The following is an 18,651-nucleotide window of genomic DNA, read 5'->3' on the forward strand; positions in this document are numbered from 1 at the left end:
CCAAAATCATCTCAAGATAACCTCAAGAAGATCATTAAAAAGGCATATGGAAACATTGTTTCCAATTCAAATGATAAAAATCAATGTGCTTTCTTTAGAATTACCTAAAATGTTCCTGAATTTCCGTTTATATTATGGAAAGAAGAGGTACTCGTAAAACCGCTTTAATCCGGCTGAAACGTCGAAATATACAATAAAAAGAGAAAATCTCTCCTAATCAATATCTTACTCACTATTTTAACGAGGTACAAATAGTTGACTGAAGATCAAATATTTAAGGGTAATTTGCAATTCATTACGTGTTTGCATCATGTTTATCGCAAATTTAATGAATTAATAACAATAAACCGAAAATGCTTGAAAACGTGGAAAAACGACCAAATATTGCCTAAATCGTTGATATTTTGATGAAATTTTATAAAGGAAACAACGATGAAAAAACTCAAAATATTGCTAAATTCGATGATTTTATGTACAAAGCACAATGCAAGAAAACTTGCTTAAAAACGCAATATTATGTGAAATTCTGAGATTTGTAGGCCTAATCACATATAGTGGGACAACATGAGGTAGTACCAAAATATTAGTAAATTGGAACATTTTTACCTAAAATCACTCTACATGAAAAACGTGAAAAAAGTCACTAAAATACCAAATTCAAGGATTTTTACATAAATTCATAGAGGGAGGTTGCGTATTATTTTGATCATTAAAAAGACATATGAAAACGTTGTTTCCAATTCAAATGATAAAAATCAATGTGTTTTCTTTAGAATTACCTAAAATGTTCCTGAATTTTCGTGTACTCGTAAAACCGCTTTAATTCGGCTGAAATGTCGAAATATGCAATAACAACAGAAAATCTCTCCTAATCAATATCATACTCACTATTTTAAAACACTTTGGTGCAACCGGACCGTATATATATGGCCAACTCGGCCAACGGGTTCCGCGCCCGCGCCGTAAATAGCCGGCCGAGCTAAAAAACAACATATAAAACCCAATTCTTATTCGATTGACTTGGGGTTAGTATGAAAATGTTTGCCATTAAATTTCCGTTTTCTCTAAAAGGCACATGGGCCTGTTTGAGAAAACAGCATTGTATTGTAACTTAGAGGAGAGACTATTGAGTTGTTGACACAACGAGGGTAATCGCCCACTTCACACACTCTTGGTGTAGGGGGTTTGGGCAATTTGTGACTCTTCGCCGCTCTCAGTAATTGGCATATTTTCGGTATAAAATGACGTAATTTCAAACCGCGAATACGTGCAGAGAGTCCGAGTTTGGCTCCAAAATATAGTTCGAGGGTCGAATTTGGGATGTTTGGGATATTTTGAAAACTGCAGGGGGTTTTGGGCAAAATGTGACCCTTCATTTTTTTGGAATTGGAAATGTGAGCCATATTTTGGAGCCAAATTATGGCTCTCTTCACGTATTCTCCGTTTGAATTACAATTTTTATACCGAAAATATGCAAATTTCTGAGAGCAGCGATGGGTCACATTTTGACCAACCCCCCCCCCAACCTGCAGTTTTCAAAATATCCCAAACATCACAAATTCGATCGGTAATACATCTTCCATCGGTAATATAAACGGAAAATCAGGAATATTTTAGTTAATTTTAATGAAAACACATTGATTTTTATCATTTGTATTGCAAACAACATTGTCATATGTCTTTTCTAGGAGCTAAATATTACGAAACCTCGCTTTATGATTTTAAGTTAAAATCCTTAAATTTGGTAAAATAGCGACTTTTTTCACGTTTTTCATGTCGTGTGATTTTACGTAAATATATTCGTTTATACCAATATTTCGATACTACTTCATGTTTTCTCACGATATGTGATTTGGCCTTCAAATCTCACAATTTCGCATATTTTCCATTTTGTTGAAAGTTTTCTTGCATTTTGTTTTGTACTAAAAATCATGCAATTTAAACGTCAATATTTTGACGTTTATCATCCCCTTTTCCTTTATGTGATTTAAAGAAAATATCATCGAATTAGGCAATATTTTGCCGTTTTTCCACGTTTTTGAGAATTTTCAGTTTATTGTTATTAATTCATTATATATACGATAAAAATGATGCGAACAGATAATTGATAAGAAATTAACATTAAATACTTCATTTTCAATCAACTATTTGTTTCTCGTTAAAATACTGAGTAAGATATTGAAAAGGGGTAAAGTTCTGTTTTTATTGCATATATCGACGTTTCAGTCGGATAAGAGCTGTTTTACGTGTACATCTTCCATCGGTAATATAAACGGAAAATCAGGAACATTTTAGTTAATTTTAATGAAAACACATTGATTTTTATCATTTGTATTAAAACAACATTGTCATATGTCTTTTCTTGGATCTAAATAAAACGAAACCTCGCTCTATGATTTGAAGCTAAAATCCTCAAATTTGGAAATATAGTGACTTTTTTCACGTTTTTCATGTAGTGTGATTTTACGTAAATATATTCGTTTTTACCAATATTTCGATACTATTTCATATTTCATGTAGTATCACGATATGTGATTTGGCCTTCAAATATCAGAATTTCGCATAATATTGCATTTTAAGCAAGTTTTCTTGCATTTTGTTTCGTACTAAAAATCATCGAATTTAGCAATATTTTGACTTTTATCATCCCCTTTTCCTTTATGTGATATAAACAAAACATAATCGAATTAGACAATATTTTGCCGTTTTTCCACGTTTTTGTTCCACAATTCGACCCTTGAGCCATATCTTGGAGGCAAATTCTGGCTCTCTGCACGTAATCGCAGTTTGAAATTACGACTTTTTATACCGAAAATATGCCAATTACTGACAGCGGCGATGGGTCACATTTTGCCTAAACCCCACTGCAGTTTTCAAAATATCCCCAAAATCCCAAATTCGACGCTAGAGCCATATTTTGGAGCCAAATTCTTGCTCTCTGCACGTATTCGCAGTGTGAAATTACGACTTTTTATACCGAAAAAATGCAAATTTCTGAGAGCAGCGATGGGTCACATTTTGCCCAAACAGCCACTGCAGTTATAAAAAATTATCCCAAACATCCCAAATTTCACCCTTGACCCATATTTTGGAGCCAAATTCTTGCTCTCTGCACGTATTCGTAGTTTGAAATAACGACTTTTTATACCGAAAATATGCAAATTACTGAGATAGGTTTGGGATATTTTGGGATACCCTATCAACCAGGTATCAACCAGGCAATGGATAATATTTTGCCCAAACCCTCTCTGCAGTTTTCAAAATATCCCAAAAATCCCAAATTCGACGCTTGAGCAATATTTCTGAGACAAATTCTGGCTCTCTGCACGTATTCGCCGTTTAAAATTTCGAATTTTTATACCGAAAAAATGCCAATTACTGAGAGCAGCGATGGATCACATTTTGCCCAAGCAGCCCCTGCAGTTTTCAAAATATCCCAAACATCCCAAACTCGACGCTTGAGCAATATTTTGGAGCCAAATTCTCGCTCTCTGCACCTATTCGCAGTTTGAAATTACGACTTTTTATACCGAAAATATGCCAATTACTGAGAGAGGCGATGGGTCACATTTTGCCCTAATCCCCCCCTGTAGTTTTCAAAATATCCCAATCATCCTAAATTTGACCCTTGAGTCTTATTTTGGAGCCAAATTCTCGCTCTCTGAACGTATTCGCAGTTTGAACTTTCGACTTTTATAGGGAATAAATGCCAATTTCTGAGCAGCGATGGGTCACATTTTGCCCAAACAGCCCCTGCAGTTTTCAAAATATCCCAAACATCCCAAATTCGACCCTTGAGCCATTTTTTGGAGCCAAATTCTGGCTCTCTGCACGTATTCGCAGTTTGAAATTATGACTTTATATACCGAAAAAATGCAAATTTCTGAGAGCAGCGATGGGTCACATTTGGCCCAAACAACCCCTGCAGTTTTAAAAATTATCCCAAACATCTCAAATTTCACCTTTGAGCCATATTTTGGAGCCAAATTCGGGCTCTCTGCACGTATTCGCAGTTTGAAATTACGACATTTTATACCGAAAATATGCAAATTACTGAGATAGGCAATGGATCACATTTTGCCCAAACCCTCTCTGCAGTTTTTAAAATAACCCAACCATCCCAAATTCGACGCTTGAGCAATATTTTTGAGCCAAATTCTCGCTCTCTGCATGTATTCGCAGTTTGAAACTACGACTTTTATACCGAAATTTGCCAATTACTGTGAGTGGCGATGGGTCACATTTTGCCCAAACCCCCCTGCAGTTTTTAAAATATCCCAAACATCCCAAATTCGACTCTTGAGCCATATTTTGAAGCAAATTTCTGGCTCTCTGCACGTATTCGCAGTTTGAAATTACGATTTTTTTTACCGAAAATATGTCAATTAATGAGAGCTGCGATAGGTCACATTTTGCCCATATCCCCCTGCAGTTTTTAAAATATCCTAAACATCCCAAATTCGACGCTTCAGTCATATTTTGGAGCCAAAGTCGGGCTCTCTGCACGTATTCGCAGTTTGAAATTACGTCATTTTATACCGAAAATATGCCAATTACTGAGAGCGGCGAAGAGTCACAAATTGCCCAAACCTCCCACACCAAGAGTGTGTGAAGTGGGCGATTACCCTCGTTGTGTCAACAACTCAATAGTCTCTCCTCTAAGTTACAATACAATGCGGTTTTCTCAAACAGGCCCATGTGCTTTTAGAAAAAACGGAAATTTAATGGCAAACATTTTCATACTAACCCAAAGTCAATCGAATAAGAATTGGATTTTATATGTTGTTTTTTAGATCGGCCGGCTATTTACGGCGCGGGCGCGGAACCCGTTGGCCGAGTTGGCCATATATATACGGTCCGGTTGCATCAAAGTGTTTTAAAATAGTGAGTATGATATTGATTAGGAGAGATTTTCTGTTGTTATTGCATATTTCGCCATTTCAGCCGAATTAAAGCGGTTTTACGTTTACACGAAAATTCAGGAACATTTTAGGTAATTCTAAAGAAAACACATTGATTTTTATCATTTGAATTGGAAACAACGTTTTCATATGCCTTTTTAATGATCAAAATAATACGCAACCTCCCTCTATGAATTTATGTAAAAATCCTTGAATTTGGTATTGTAGTGACTTTTTTCACGTTTTGCTTGTAGAGTGATTTTAGGTAAAAATGTTCCAATTTACTAATATTTTGGTACTACTTCATGTTGTTCCACTATATGTTATTTGGCCTACAAATCTCAGAGTTTCACATAATATTGCGTTTTAAGCAAGTTTTCTTGCATTGTGCATTGTACATAAAATCATCGAATTTAGCAATATTTTGAGGTTTTTCATCGTTGTTTCCTTTATGAAATTTCATCCAAATATCAACGATTTAGGCCATATATGGTCGTTTTTCCCCGTTTTCAAGCATTTTCGGTTTATTGTCATTAATTCATTAAATTTACGATAAATATGATGCAAACACGTAATGAATTGCAAATTACCCTTAAATATTTGATTTTCAATCAACTATTTGTACCTCGTTAAAATAGTGAGTATGATATTGATTAGGAGATATTTTCTGTTTTTATTGTATATTTCGACGTTTCAGCCGGATTAAAGCAGTTTTACGAGTACCTCTTCTTTCGGTAATATAAACGGAAATTCCGGAACATTTTAGGTAATTCTAAAGAAAGCACATTGATTTTTATCATTTGAATTGGAAACAATGTTTCCATATGCCTTTTTAATGATCAAAATAATTCGCAACCTCGCTCTATGATTTGATGTAAAAATCCTCAAATTTTGTATTATAGTGACTTTCTTCACGTTTCCATGTAGAGTGAATATAGGTAAAAATGTTCGAATATATTGATAGTTTGATACTACTTCATTTTGTCTCTCTATTTGTGATTTGGACTACAAATATCAGAGTTTCACATAATATTGCGTTTTTAAGCAAGTTTTCTTGCATTGTGCTTTGAATATAAAATCATCGAATTTACCAATACTTTGAGGTTTTTCATCGTTGTTTCTTTCAAAAAATTTCATCCATACATCAACGATTTTGACAATATTTGGCCGTTTTTCCGCGTTTTCAATCATTTTCTTTTTTTTTTGCCATTAATTCAATAAATTTACGATATATATGATTCAAACACGTAAATAGTTGCAAATTTACCTTAAATACAAGTTTTTCAACCAACTATTTGTACCTCGTTAAAATAGTGAGTTAGGTATTGATTAGGAGTGAAATTCTGTTTTATTGCATATTTCTACGTTTCAGCCGGATTAAAGCGGTTTTACGAGTACCTCTTCCTACAGTAATATATACGGAAATTCAGGAACATTTTAGGTAATTCTAATGAAAACACATTGATTTTTATCATTTGAATTGGAAACAACGTTTTCATGTCTTTATAATGATCAAAATAATACGCAACCTCGTTTTTTGATTTGATGTAAAAATCGTCGAATTTGGTATTATAGTGACTTTTTCACGTTTTTCATGTGGAGTAATTTTAGGTAAAAATGTTCGAATTTACTTATATTTTGATACTACTTCATCTTGTCTCGCGATATGTAATATAGCCTACAAATCTCAGAATTTCACATAATATTGCGTTTTTTAACAAGTTTTTATGCATTGTGCTTTGTACTTAATATCATCGAATTTAGCAATATTTTGTGGTTTCTCATCCTTGTTTCCTTTATGAATTTTAAACCAAATATCAACGATTTAGGCAATATTTTCCAATCAATTTTCGAAAATATGCCAATTACTGAGAGCGGCGATAGATCACATTTTGCCCAAACCATCCCTGCAGTTTTAAAAATATCTCAAACATCCCAAATTCGACCCTTGAGCCTCATTTTGGAGCCAAATTATGGCTCTCTGCATGTATTCGCAGTTTGAAACTACGAATTTTTATACCGAAAAAAGGCCAATTACTGAGAGCGGCGATGGTCAACATTTTGCTCAAACCCCCCCCCCCCTGCAGTTTGCAAAATATCCAAAACATCCCAAATTCGACCCTTGAGCCATATTATGGAGCCAAATTTTGGGTTTCTGCACGTATTCGCAATTTGAAATTACGACATTTTATACCGAAATAATGCCAATTACTGAAAGCAGCGATGAATCACATTTTGCCCAAACCCTTCTTGCAGTTTTCAAAATATCCCAAACATCCCAAACTCTACGCTTAAGCTATATTTTGGAGCCAAATTTGGGCTCTCTGTACGTATTCGCCGGTTTAAATTACGACTTTTATACTGAAAATAAGCCAATTGCTGAAAGCGGCGATGGATCACATTTTCTCCAAACTCTCCCTGCAGTTATCAAAATATCCCAAACATCCTAAATTGGACGCTTGAGCCATATTTTGGTGCCAAATTCTGGCTCTCTGCACATATTCGCAGTTTGAAATTACGACTTTTTATACCGAAAATATGTCAATTACTGAGACCGGCGATAGGTCACCTTTTGTTCAAACCCCTCCTTCAGTTTTTAAATATCTCAAACATCCCAAATTCGACCCTTGAGCCTTATTTTCGAGCCAAATTCTGGCTCTCTGCATGTATTCGCAGTTTGAAACTACGACATTTTATACCGAAAAAATGCCAATTATTGAAAGCGGCAATGGATCAAATTTTGCCCAAACCCTCCCTGCAGTGTTCAAAATATCCCAAACATCCCATATCCGACGCTGGAGCTATATTTAGGAGCCAAATTCTGGCTCTCTACACGTATTCGCAGTTTGAAATTACGACGTTTTATACTGAAAATATGCTAATTACTAAGAGCGGCGATGGGTCACATTTTGCCCAAACCCCCTCTGCAGTTTTCAAAATATCCCAAACGTCCCAATTCTGACGCTTGAACTATATTTAGGAGCCAAATTCTGGCTTTTTGCACGTATTCGCAGTATGAAATTACGAATTTTTATACCGAAAATATGCCAATTACTGAAAGCAGCGATGGATCACATTTAGCCTAAACCCTCCTTGCATTTTTAAAAATATCCAAAACATCCCAAATTCGACGCTTGAGTCATATTTTGGAGCCAAATTCTCGCACTCTGCTAGTATTCGCAGTTTGAAATTAGGACTTTTTATATCGAAAATATGCCAATTACAGAGAGCGGCGATGGGTCACAATTTGCCCAAACCCCCGTGCAGTTTTCAAAATATCCCAAACATCCCAAATTCGACCCCTGAGCCATATTTTGGAGCCAAATTGTGGCGTTCTGCACGTATTCGCAGTTTGAAATTACGACTTTTATACCGAAAATATGTCAATTACTGAGAGCTGCGATAGGTCACATTTTGCCGATACCCCCCCTCCCCCCATGCAGTTTTTAAAATATCACAAACATCCCAAATTCGACGCTTGAGTCATATTTTGGAGCCAAACTCGGGCTCTGTGCACGTATTCGAAGTTTGAAATTACGTCTTTTTATACCGAAAATATGCCAATTACTGAGAGCGGCGAAGAGTCACAAATTGCCCAAACCCCCACACCAAGAGTGTGTGAAGTGGGCGATTAACCTCGTTGTGTCAACAACTCAATAGTCTCTCCTCTAAGTTACAATACAATGCTGTTTTCTCAAACAGGCCCATGTGCTTTTAGAGAAAACGAAAATTTAATGGCAAACATTTTCATACTAACCCCAAGTCAATCGAATAAGAATTGGATTTTATATGTTGTTTTTTAGCTCGGCCGGCTATTTACGGCGCGGGCGCGGAACCCGTTGGCCGAGTTGGCCATATATATACGGTCCGGTTACATCAAAGTGTTTTAAAATAGTGAGTATGATATTGATTAGGAGAGATTTTCTGTTGTTATTGCATATTTCGACATTTCAGCCGAATTAAAGCGGTTTTACGAGTACACGAAAATTCAGGAACATTTTAGGTAATTCTAAAGAAAACACATTGATTTTATTATTTGAATTGGAAACAACGTTTTCATATGTCTTTTTAATGATCAAAATAATACGCAACCTCGTTTTTTGATTTGATGTAAAAATCGTTGAATTTGGTATTATAGTGACTTTTTCACGTTTTTCATGTAGAGTAATTTTAGGTAAAATGTTCGAATTTACTTATATTTTGATACTACTTCATCGTGTCTCGTGATATAGATCACATTTTGGCCAAACCATCCCTGCAGTTTGTAAAATATCCCAAACATCCGAACTCGACGCTTGAGTCATAGTTTGGAGCCAAATTCTGGCTCTCTGTACGAATTCGCCGATTTAAATTACGACTTTTTATACTGAAATAAGCCAATTACTGAAAGCGGCGATGGATCATATTTTGCCTAAACCCTCCTTGCAGTTTTCAAAATATCCCAAACATCCCAAATTGGACGCTTGAGCCATATTTTGGGGCCAAATTCAAGCTCTCTGCACATATCCGCTGTTTGAAATTACGACTTTTTATACCGAAAACATGTCAATTACTGATAGCGGTGATAGGTCACATTTTGCCCGAACCCCCTCTGCAGTTTTCAAAATATCTCAAACATCCCAAATTCAACCCTTGAGCCATATTTTGGAGCCAAATTTTGGCTATCTGCACGAATTTGCAGTTTGAAATTATAATTTTTATACGGAAAATATGCCAATTACTGAGACCGGCGATAGGTCACCTTTTGTTCAAACCCCTCCTGCAGTTTTTAAATATCTCAAACATCCCAAATTCGACCCTTGAGCCTTATTTTGGAGCCAAATTCTGGCTCTCTGCATGTATTCGCAGTTTGAAATTACGACGTTTTATACTGAAAATATGCTAATTACTAAGAGCGGCGACGGGTCACATTTTGCCCGAACCCCCTCTGCAGTTTTCAAAATATCCCAAACGTCCCAATTCTGACGCTTGAACTATATTTAGGAGCCAAATTCTGGATTTTTGCACTTATTCGCAGTTGGAAATTACGAATTTTTATACCGAAAATATGCCAATTACTGAAAGCAGCGATGGATCACATTTAGCCCAAACCCTCCTTGCATTTTTAAAAATATCCAAAACATCCCAAATTCGACGCTTGAGTCATATTTTGGAGCCAAATTGTCGCTCTCTGCAAGAATTCGCAGTTTGAAATTACGATATTTTATACTGAAAATATGCGATTTAAAGAGAGCGGCGATGGGTTATATTTTGCCCAAACCCTCCCTGCAGTTTTCAAAATATCCCAAACATCCCAAATTCGACCCTTGAGCCATATTTTGGAGCCAAATTCTGGCTTTCTGCACGTATTCGAATTTTGAAATTACGACGTTTTATACCGAAAATATGCAAATTACTGAAAGCGTCGATGAATCAAATTTTGCCCAAACCCTCCCCACAGCTTTCATAATATCCCAAACATCCCAAATTCGACTTTTGAGCCATATTTTGGAGCCAAATTCTGCTCTCTGCACGTATTCGCAGTTTGGAATTATGATTTTTAAAAAGAAAATATGCCAATTACAGAGAGCGGCGATGGGTCACAATTTGCCCAAACCCCCGCACAGTTTTCAAAATATCCTAAACATCCCAAATTCGACCCTTGAGCCATATTTTGGAGACAAAATTTGGCTTTCTGCACGTATTCACAGTTTGAAATTACTACTTTTTATACCGAAATATGCCAATTACTGTAAGCAGCGATGGATCACATTTTGCCCAAACCCTCCCTGCAGTTTTCATAATATCCCAAACATCCCAAATTCGAAGCTTGAGCCATATTTGGGAGCCAAATTCTGGCGCTCAGCACGTATTCGCAGTTTGAAATTTCGAAGTTTTATTCCGAAAATATGCCAACTACTGAAAGCGTCGATGAATCACATTTTGCCCAACCCCTCCCTGCAGCTTTCAAAATATCCCAAAAGTCACAAATTCGACCCTTGAGTCATAATTTGGAGCAAAATTCGGGCTCTCTGCACGTACTCGCTGTTTGAAATTACGACATAATATTCCGAAAATACGCCAATTACTAAGAACAGCGATGGGTCACATTTTGCCCAAACCCTCCCTGCAGTTTTCAAAATATCCCAAACATCCCAAATTCGATCCCTGACCCATATTTTGGAGCCAAATTCTGGCTCTTTGCCTGTATTCGCAGTTTGAAATTACGATTTTTATACTGAAAATATGCTAATTACTGAGAGCAGCGATGGGTCACATTTTGCCCAAACCCCCTCTGCAGTTTTCAAAATTTCCCAAACACCCCAAATTCGACCCTTGAGCCATATTTTGGAGCAAATTCTGGCTCTCTGCACGTATTCGCAATTTCAAATTACGACTTTTTATACCGAAAATATGCCAATTACTGAGAGCGGCAATGGGTCACATTATGGCTCTGGCTCTCTGCACGTATTTGCAGTTTGAAATTACGAATTTATATAATGAAAATGTGCCAATTACTGTAAGCAGCGATAGATCACATTTTGCCCAAACCCTCCCTGCAGTTTTCAAAATATCCCAAACATCCCAAACTCGACCCTTGAGCCATATTTTGGAGCCAAATTTCTGCTTTCTGCAAGTATTCGCAGTTTGAAATTGCGACTTTTTATAACGAAATAATGCCAATTACTGTAAGCGGCGATGGGTCACATTTTGGCCAAACCCTCCCTACAGTTTTCAAAATATCTGAAACATCCCAAATTCGACGCTTGAGCCATGTTTTGGAGCCAAATTCTGGCTCTCTTGTCGTATTCACAGTTTTAAATAACGACTTTTTATACTGAAAATATGCCAATTACTAAGAGCAGAGATGAGTAACATTTTGCCCAAACCCCCCTTGCAGTTTTAAAAATATCCCAAAAATCCCAAATTCGACCATTGAGCCATATTTTGAAGCTAAATTCTGGCTTTCTGCCCGTATTCGCAGTTTGAAATTACGACTTTTTATACTGAAAATATGCCAATTACTGGGAGCGGCGATGGGTCACATTTTTCCCAAACTCTCCCTGCAGTTTTCGAATTATCCCAAACATCCCAAATTCGACCCTTGAGCCATGTTTTGAAGCTAAATTCTGTCTTTCAGCCCGTATTCGCAGTTTGAAATTACCACTTTTTATACCGAAAATATGCCAATTACTGAGAACGGCGATGGATCACGTTTTGCCCAAACCCTAACCGCAGTGTTCAAAATATCACAAACATCCCAAACTCGACCCTTGAGCCATATTTTGGAGCCAAATTTTGGCTCTCTGCACGTATTCGCAGTATGAAATTATGATTTTTATACCTATAATCTACCAATTACTTAGAGCGGCGATGGGTCACATTTTGCCCAAACCCCTTGTGTATCTTTCAAAATATCCAAACATCCCAAATTCGACCCTTGAGCCATATTTTGGAGCCAAATTCTGGCTCTCTGCACGTATTCGCAGTTTGATATTACGATTTTTTATACCAAAAATATGCCAATTACTGAAAGCGGCGATGGGTCACATTTTGCCTAAACCCCCCTTGCAGTTTTTAAAATATCCCAAACATCCCAAATTCGACGCTTGAGACATATTTTGGAGCCAAATTATAGCTCTCTGCTAGTATTTGCAGTTTGAAATTACGAATTTTTATACCGAAAATACGCCAATTACTGAGAACGGCGATGGGCAACATTTTGCCCAATCCCTCACTAAGGTTTTCAAAATATCCCAAACATCCCAAATTTGACCCTTGAGCCATATTTTGGAGCCAAATTCTGGCTCTCTGCATGTATTCACAGTTTGAAACTATGACGTTTTATACCGAAAATATGCCAATTACTGAAAGCGGCGATGGATCACATTTTGCCCAAGCCCCCCCTGCAGTTCTCAAAATATCCTAAACATCCCAAATTCGACCTTTGAGCCTCATTTTGGAGCCAAATTCTGGCTCTCTGCACGTATTCACAGTTTGAAATTACGATTTTATACCGAAAATATGCCAATTACTGAGAGCGGCGATGAATCACATTTTGCCTAAACCCTCCCTGTAGTGTTCAAAATATCCCAAACATCCCAAATTCGAGGCTGGAGCTATATTTAGGTGCCAAATTCTGGCTCACTGCACGTATTTGCAATATGAAATTACGATTTTTATACCGAAAATATGCCAATTAATGAATGCAGCGATGGATCACATTTAGCCCAAAACCTCCTTGTATTTTCAAAATATCCAAAACATCCCAAGTTCGACGCTTGAGTCATAATTTGGAGCCAAATTCTCGATCTCTGCAAGTATTCGCAGTTTGAAATTACGACATTTTATACTGAAAATATGCCAATTTAAAGAGAGCGGCGATGGGTCGTATTTTGCCCAAACCCTCCCTGCAGTTTTCAAAATATCCCAAACATCCCAAATTCGACCCTTGAGGTATATTTTGGAGCCAAATTTTTACATCAAATCAAAAAACGAAGTTGCGTATTATTTTAATCATTAAAAAGACATATGAAAACGTTGTTTCCAATTCAAATGATAAAAATCAATGTGTTTTCATTAGAATTACCTAAAATGTTCCTGAATTTCCGTATATATTACTGTTTTAATAGGTACTCGTAAAACCGCTTTAATCCGGCTGAAACGTCGAAATATACAATAAAAAGATAAAATCTCTCCTAATCAATATCTTATTCACTATTTTAACGAGGTACAAATAGTTGATTGAAAATCAAATATTTAAGGGTAATTTGCAATTCATTACGTGTTTGCATCATGTTTATCGCAAATTTAATGAATTAATGACAATAAACCGAAAATGCTTGAAAACGTGGAAAAACGACCAAATATTGCCTAAATCGTTGATATTTGGATGAAATTTCATAAAGGAAACAACGATGAAAAACCTCAAAGTTTTGCAAAATTCGATGATTTTATGTACAAGGCACAATGCAAGAAAACTTGCTTAAAAACGCAATATTATGTGAAATTCTGAGATTTGTAGGCCTAATCACATATAGTGGAACAACATGAGGTAGTACCAAAATATTAGTAAATTGGAACATTTTTACCTAAAATCACTCTACATGAAAAACGTGAAAAAAGTCACTAAAATACCAAATTCAAGAATTTTTACATAAATTCATAGAGGGAGGTTGCGTATTATTTTGATCATTAAAAAGGCATATGAAAACGTTGTTTCCAATTCAAATGATAAAAATCAATGTGTTTTCTTTAGAATTACCTAAAATGTTCCTGAATTTTCGTGTACTCGTAAAACCGCTTTAATTCGGCAGAAATGTCGAAATATGCAATAACAACAGAAAATCTCTCCTAATCAATATCATACTCACTATTTTAAAACACTTTGATGTAACCGGACCGTATATATATGGCCAACTCGGCCAACGGGTTCCGCGCCCGCGCCGTAAATAGCCGGCCGAGCTAAAACATATAAACAACAACAACATATAAAATCCAATTCTTATTCGATTGACTTGGGGTTAGTATGAAAATGTTTGCCATTAAATTTTCGTTTTCTCTAAAAGCACATGGGCCTGTTTGAGAAAACAGCATTGTATTGTAACTTAGAGGAGAGACTATTGAGTTGTTGACACAACGAGGGTAATCGCCCACTTCACACACTCTTGGTGTGGGGGGTTTGGGCAATTTGTGACTCTTCGCTGCTCTCAGTAATTGGCATATTTTCGGTATAAAATGACGTAATTTCAAACCGCGAATACGTGCAGAGAGCCCGAATTTGGCTCCAAATTATTGTGGGTCGAATTTGGGATGTTTGGGATATTGTGAAAACTGTAGGGAGGGGTTGGGCAAAATGTGATCCATCGCCGCTCTCAGTAATTGGCGTATTTTCGGTATAAAAAGTCCTAATTTTAAACTGTAAATACGTGCAGAGAGCCATAATTTGGCTCCAAAATATGGCTCAAGCTTCGATTTTGGGATGTTTGGGATATTTTGAAAACTGCAGTGGGGTTTAGGCAAAATGTGAAACATCGCCGCTGTCAGTAATTGACATATATTCGGTATAAAAAGTCGTAATTTCAAACTGCGATTACGTGCTGAGAGCCAGAATTTGTCTCCAAGATATGACTCAAGGGTCGAATTGTGGAACAAAAACGTGGAAAAACGGCAAAATATTGTCTAATTCGATTATATTTTGTTTATATCACATAAAGGAAAAGGGGATGAAAAAAGTCAAAATATTGCTAAATTCGATGTTTTTTAGTACGAAACAAAATGCAAGAAAACTTGCTTAAAATGCAATATTATGCGAAAATCTGATATTTGAAGGCCAAATCACGTATCGTGATACTACATGAAATAGTATCGAAATATTGGTAAAAACGAATATATTTACGTAAAATCACACTACATGAAAAACGTGAAAAAAAGTCAATATATTTCCAAATTGGAGGATTTTAGCTTCATATCATAGAGCGAGGTTTCGTTTTCGTTTCGTTTCGTTCGGTGGGATATTGTGAAAACTGTAGGGAGGGGTTGGGCAAAATGTGATCCATCGCCGCTCTCAGTAATTGGCATATTATCGGTATAAATTTCGTAATTTCAAACTGCGAATTCGTACAGAGAGCCAGAATTTGGCTCCAAAATATGGCTCAAGCGTAAAATTTGGGATGTTTGGGATATTTTGAAAACTGCAGGGGGGTTTGGCCAAAATGTAACCCATCGCCGCTCTCAGTAATTGGCATATTTTCGGTATAAAATTTATAATTTCAAACTGCGAATATGTGCAGAGAGCCAGAATTTGGCTATAAAATATGGCTCAAGTGTCGAATTTGTGATGTTTGGGATATTTTGAAAACTGCGGGGGGTGTTTGATCAAAATGTGACCCATCGTTGCTCTCAGTAATTGGCATATTTTCGGTGTAAAAAGTTATAATTTCAATCTGCGAATACGTGCAGAGAGCCAGAATTTGGCTCCAAAATCTGTCTCAAGTGTCGAATTTGGGATGTTTGGGATATTTTGAAAACTGCAGGGAGGGTTTGGGCAAAATGTGATTCTTCGACGCTTTCAGTAATTGGCATATTTTCGGTATAAAAATCTTAATTTCAAACTGCGAATAGGAGCAGAAGCCAGAATTTGGCTCCAAAATATGGCTCAAGCGTCGAATTTGGGAAGTTTGGGATATTTTGAAAACTGCAGGGAGGGGATGGGTCAAAATGTGATCCATCGCCGCTTTCAGTAATTGGCATATTTTCGGTATAAAAATTCGTAATTTCAAACTGCGAATACGAGCAGAAAGCCAGAAATTGGCTCCAAAATGTCGCTTAAGGGTCGAATTTGGGATGTTTGGAATATTTTGAGAACTGCAGGGGGTTTGGGCAAAATGTGACCCATCGCCGCATTTAGTAATTAGCATATTTTCCGTATAAAAAGTCGTAATTTCAAACTGCGAATACGTGCAGAGAACTAGAATTTGGCTACAAAATATGGCTCAAGGGTCGAATTTGGTATGTTTGGGATATTTTGAAAACTGCAGGGAGGGTTTTGGGCAAAATGTGATCCATCGTTGATTTCAGTAATTGGCATATTTTCGGTATAAAAAGTCGTAATTTCAAACTGCGAATACGTGTAGAGAGCCAGAATTTGGCTCCAGAATATAGCTCAATGCTCGGATTTGGGATGTTTGGGATGTTTTGAAAACTGCTGGAAGGGTTTGGGCAACATGTGATCCATCGCCGCTATAAGTAATTGGCATATTTTCGGTATAAAAATTCGAAATTTCAAACTGCGAATACGTGCAGAGAGCCAGAATTTGGTTCCAAAATATGGCTCAAGTGTCGAATTTGTGACGTTTGGGATATTTTGAAAACTGCAGGGAGGGTTTGGGCAACATGTGATCCATCGCCGCTATAAGTAATTGGCATATTTTCGGTATAAAGCGTCGTAATTTCAAACTGCGAATACGTGTAGAGAGCCAGAATTTGACTCCAAAATATGGCTCAACGATCGAATTTGGAATGTTTGGGATATTTTGAAAACTGCAGGGGTGTTTGGGCAAAATGTGACTCATCGCTGCTCTCAGTAATTGGCATATTTTCGGTATAAAAAGTCTTAATTTCACACTACTAATACGTGCAGAGAGCCTGAATTTGGCTCCAAAATATTGCCCAAGCGTCGAATTTGGGATGTTTGTGATGTTTTGAAAACTGCGGTGGGGGGGGGGGGCAAAATTTGACCCATCGCCGCTCGCAGTAATTGGCATATTTTCGGTATAAAAAGTCGTAATTTATACAGCGAATACGTGCAGAGATCCAGAATTTGGCTCCAAAATAAGGCTCAAGCGTTGAATTTGGGATGGTTGGGATATTTTGAAAACTGCAGGGAAGGTTTAGGCAAAATGTGATCATTCGCTACTTTCAGTAATTGGCATATTTTCGGTATAAAAAGCAGTAATTTTAAACTCCAAATACGTGCAGAGAGCCAGAATGTGGCTCCAAAATATGGCTTAAGGGTTAAATTTGGAATGTTTAGGATATTTTGAAAACTGAAGGGGGGGGGGGGGGGTTTGGGCAAAATGTGACTCATCGTCGCTCTCAGTAATTGTCATATTTTCGGTATAAAAAGTCGTAATTTCACACTACTAACTCGAATGCTTGTTCTGATATTTACCCTAAATGAGTGGAATATTAGGGAAGTCAAGATGGAAGCACCCTTGGGAATGAGTGATCACAGTGTATTGAACTTTGAGTACCTGGTAGAGCTCGGAATTATCCCCCCCCCCCCCCCCGAAAAAGAACTAGGAAACAAAAGGCTGGCATACCGAAAGGGAAATTATGAGGAGATGAGAAGCTTCCTAAGGGAAATACCTTGGGACACAGTCCTCAGAGCTAAGTCTGTACAAGATATGATGAACTATGTCACCCAAAAGTGTCAGGAGGCAGTAAGCAGATACATCCCGGCCCAAAAGGAAAATCCGAGAAACAAAAGAAGAATCCATGGTATAATAGGGCATGTATGGAAGCAAAGAAACTGAACAAAAGGGCATGGAGGAACTTCCGGAATAACAGAACACCAGAGAGCAGAGAGAGATTCCAGAGAACAAGGAATGAGTATGTTAGGGTGAGAAGAGAAGCAGAGAAAAGTTATCAAAATGATATAGCAAACAAAGCCAAGACCGAACCAAAGCTACTCCACAGTTACATCAGACGGAAAACAACAGTGAAAGAACAGGTAGTGAAATTTAGAACATGCGAGGACAGGTATACAGAGAATGACATAGAGGTGTGTGATGAACTCAACAAGAGGTTCCAAGAGGTCTTCACAACAGAACAAGGTGAGGTCACTGTGCTAGGGGAAAGGGACGTAAACCAGGCGGCCTTGGAAGAGTTTGAAATTACGAGAGAGGAGGGTCAAGAGGCACCTGCTGGATCTGGATGTTAGAAAGGCTCTTGGTCCAGACGGGATCTCGCCATGGGTACTGAAAGAGTGTGCAGAGGCACTTTGCTTGCCACTCTCCATAGTGTATAGTAGGTCACAGGAGACGGGAGACCTACCAGAAATATGGAAGATGGAGAATGTGGTCCCAACATACAAAAAGGGCGACAGGCAAGAGGCACTGAACTACAGGCCAGTATCCTTGACTTGTATACCATGCAAGGTGATGGAGAAGATCGTGAGAAAAATCCTGGTAACACATCTGGAGAGAATGGACTTCGTGACAAATCGACAACATGGGTTCAGGGATGGTAAATCTTGCCTGACGCGTTT

The sequence above is a fragment of the Procambarus clarkii genome, chromosome 44 (assembly GCF_040958095.1).
Source record: "Procambarus clarkii isolate CNS0578487 chromosome 44, FALCON_Pclarkii_2.0, whole genome shotgun sequence".
NCBI lineage: Eukaryota > Metazoa > Arthropoda > Malacostraca > Decapoda > Cambaridae > Procambarus > Procambarus clarkii.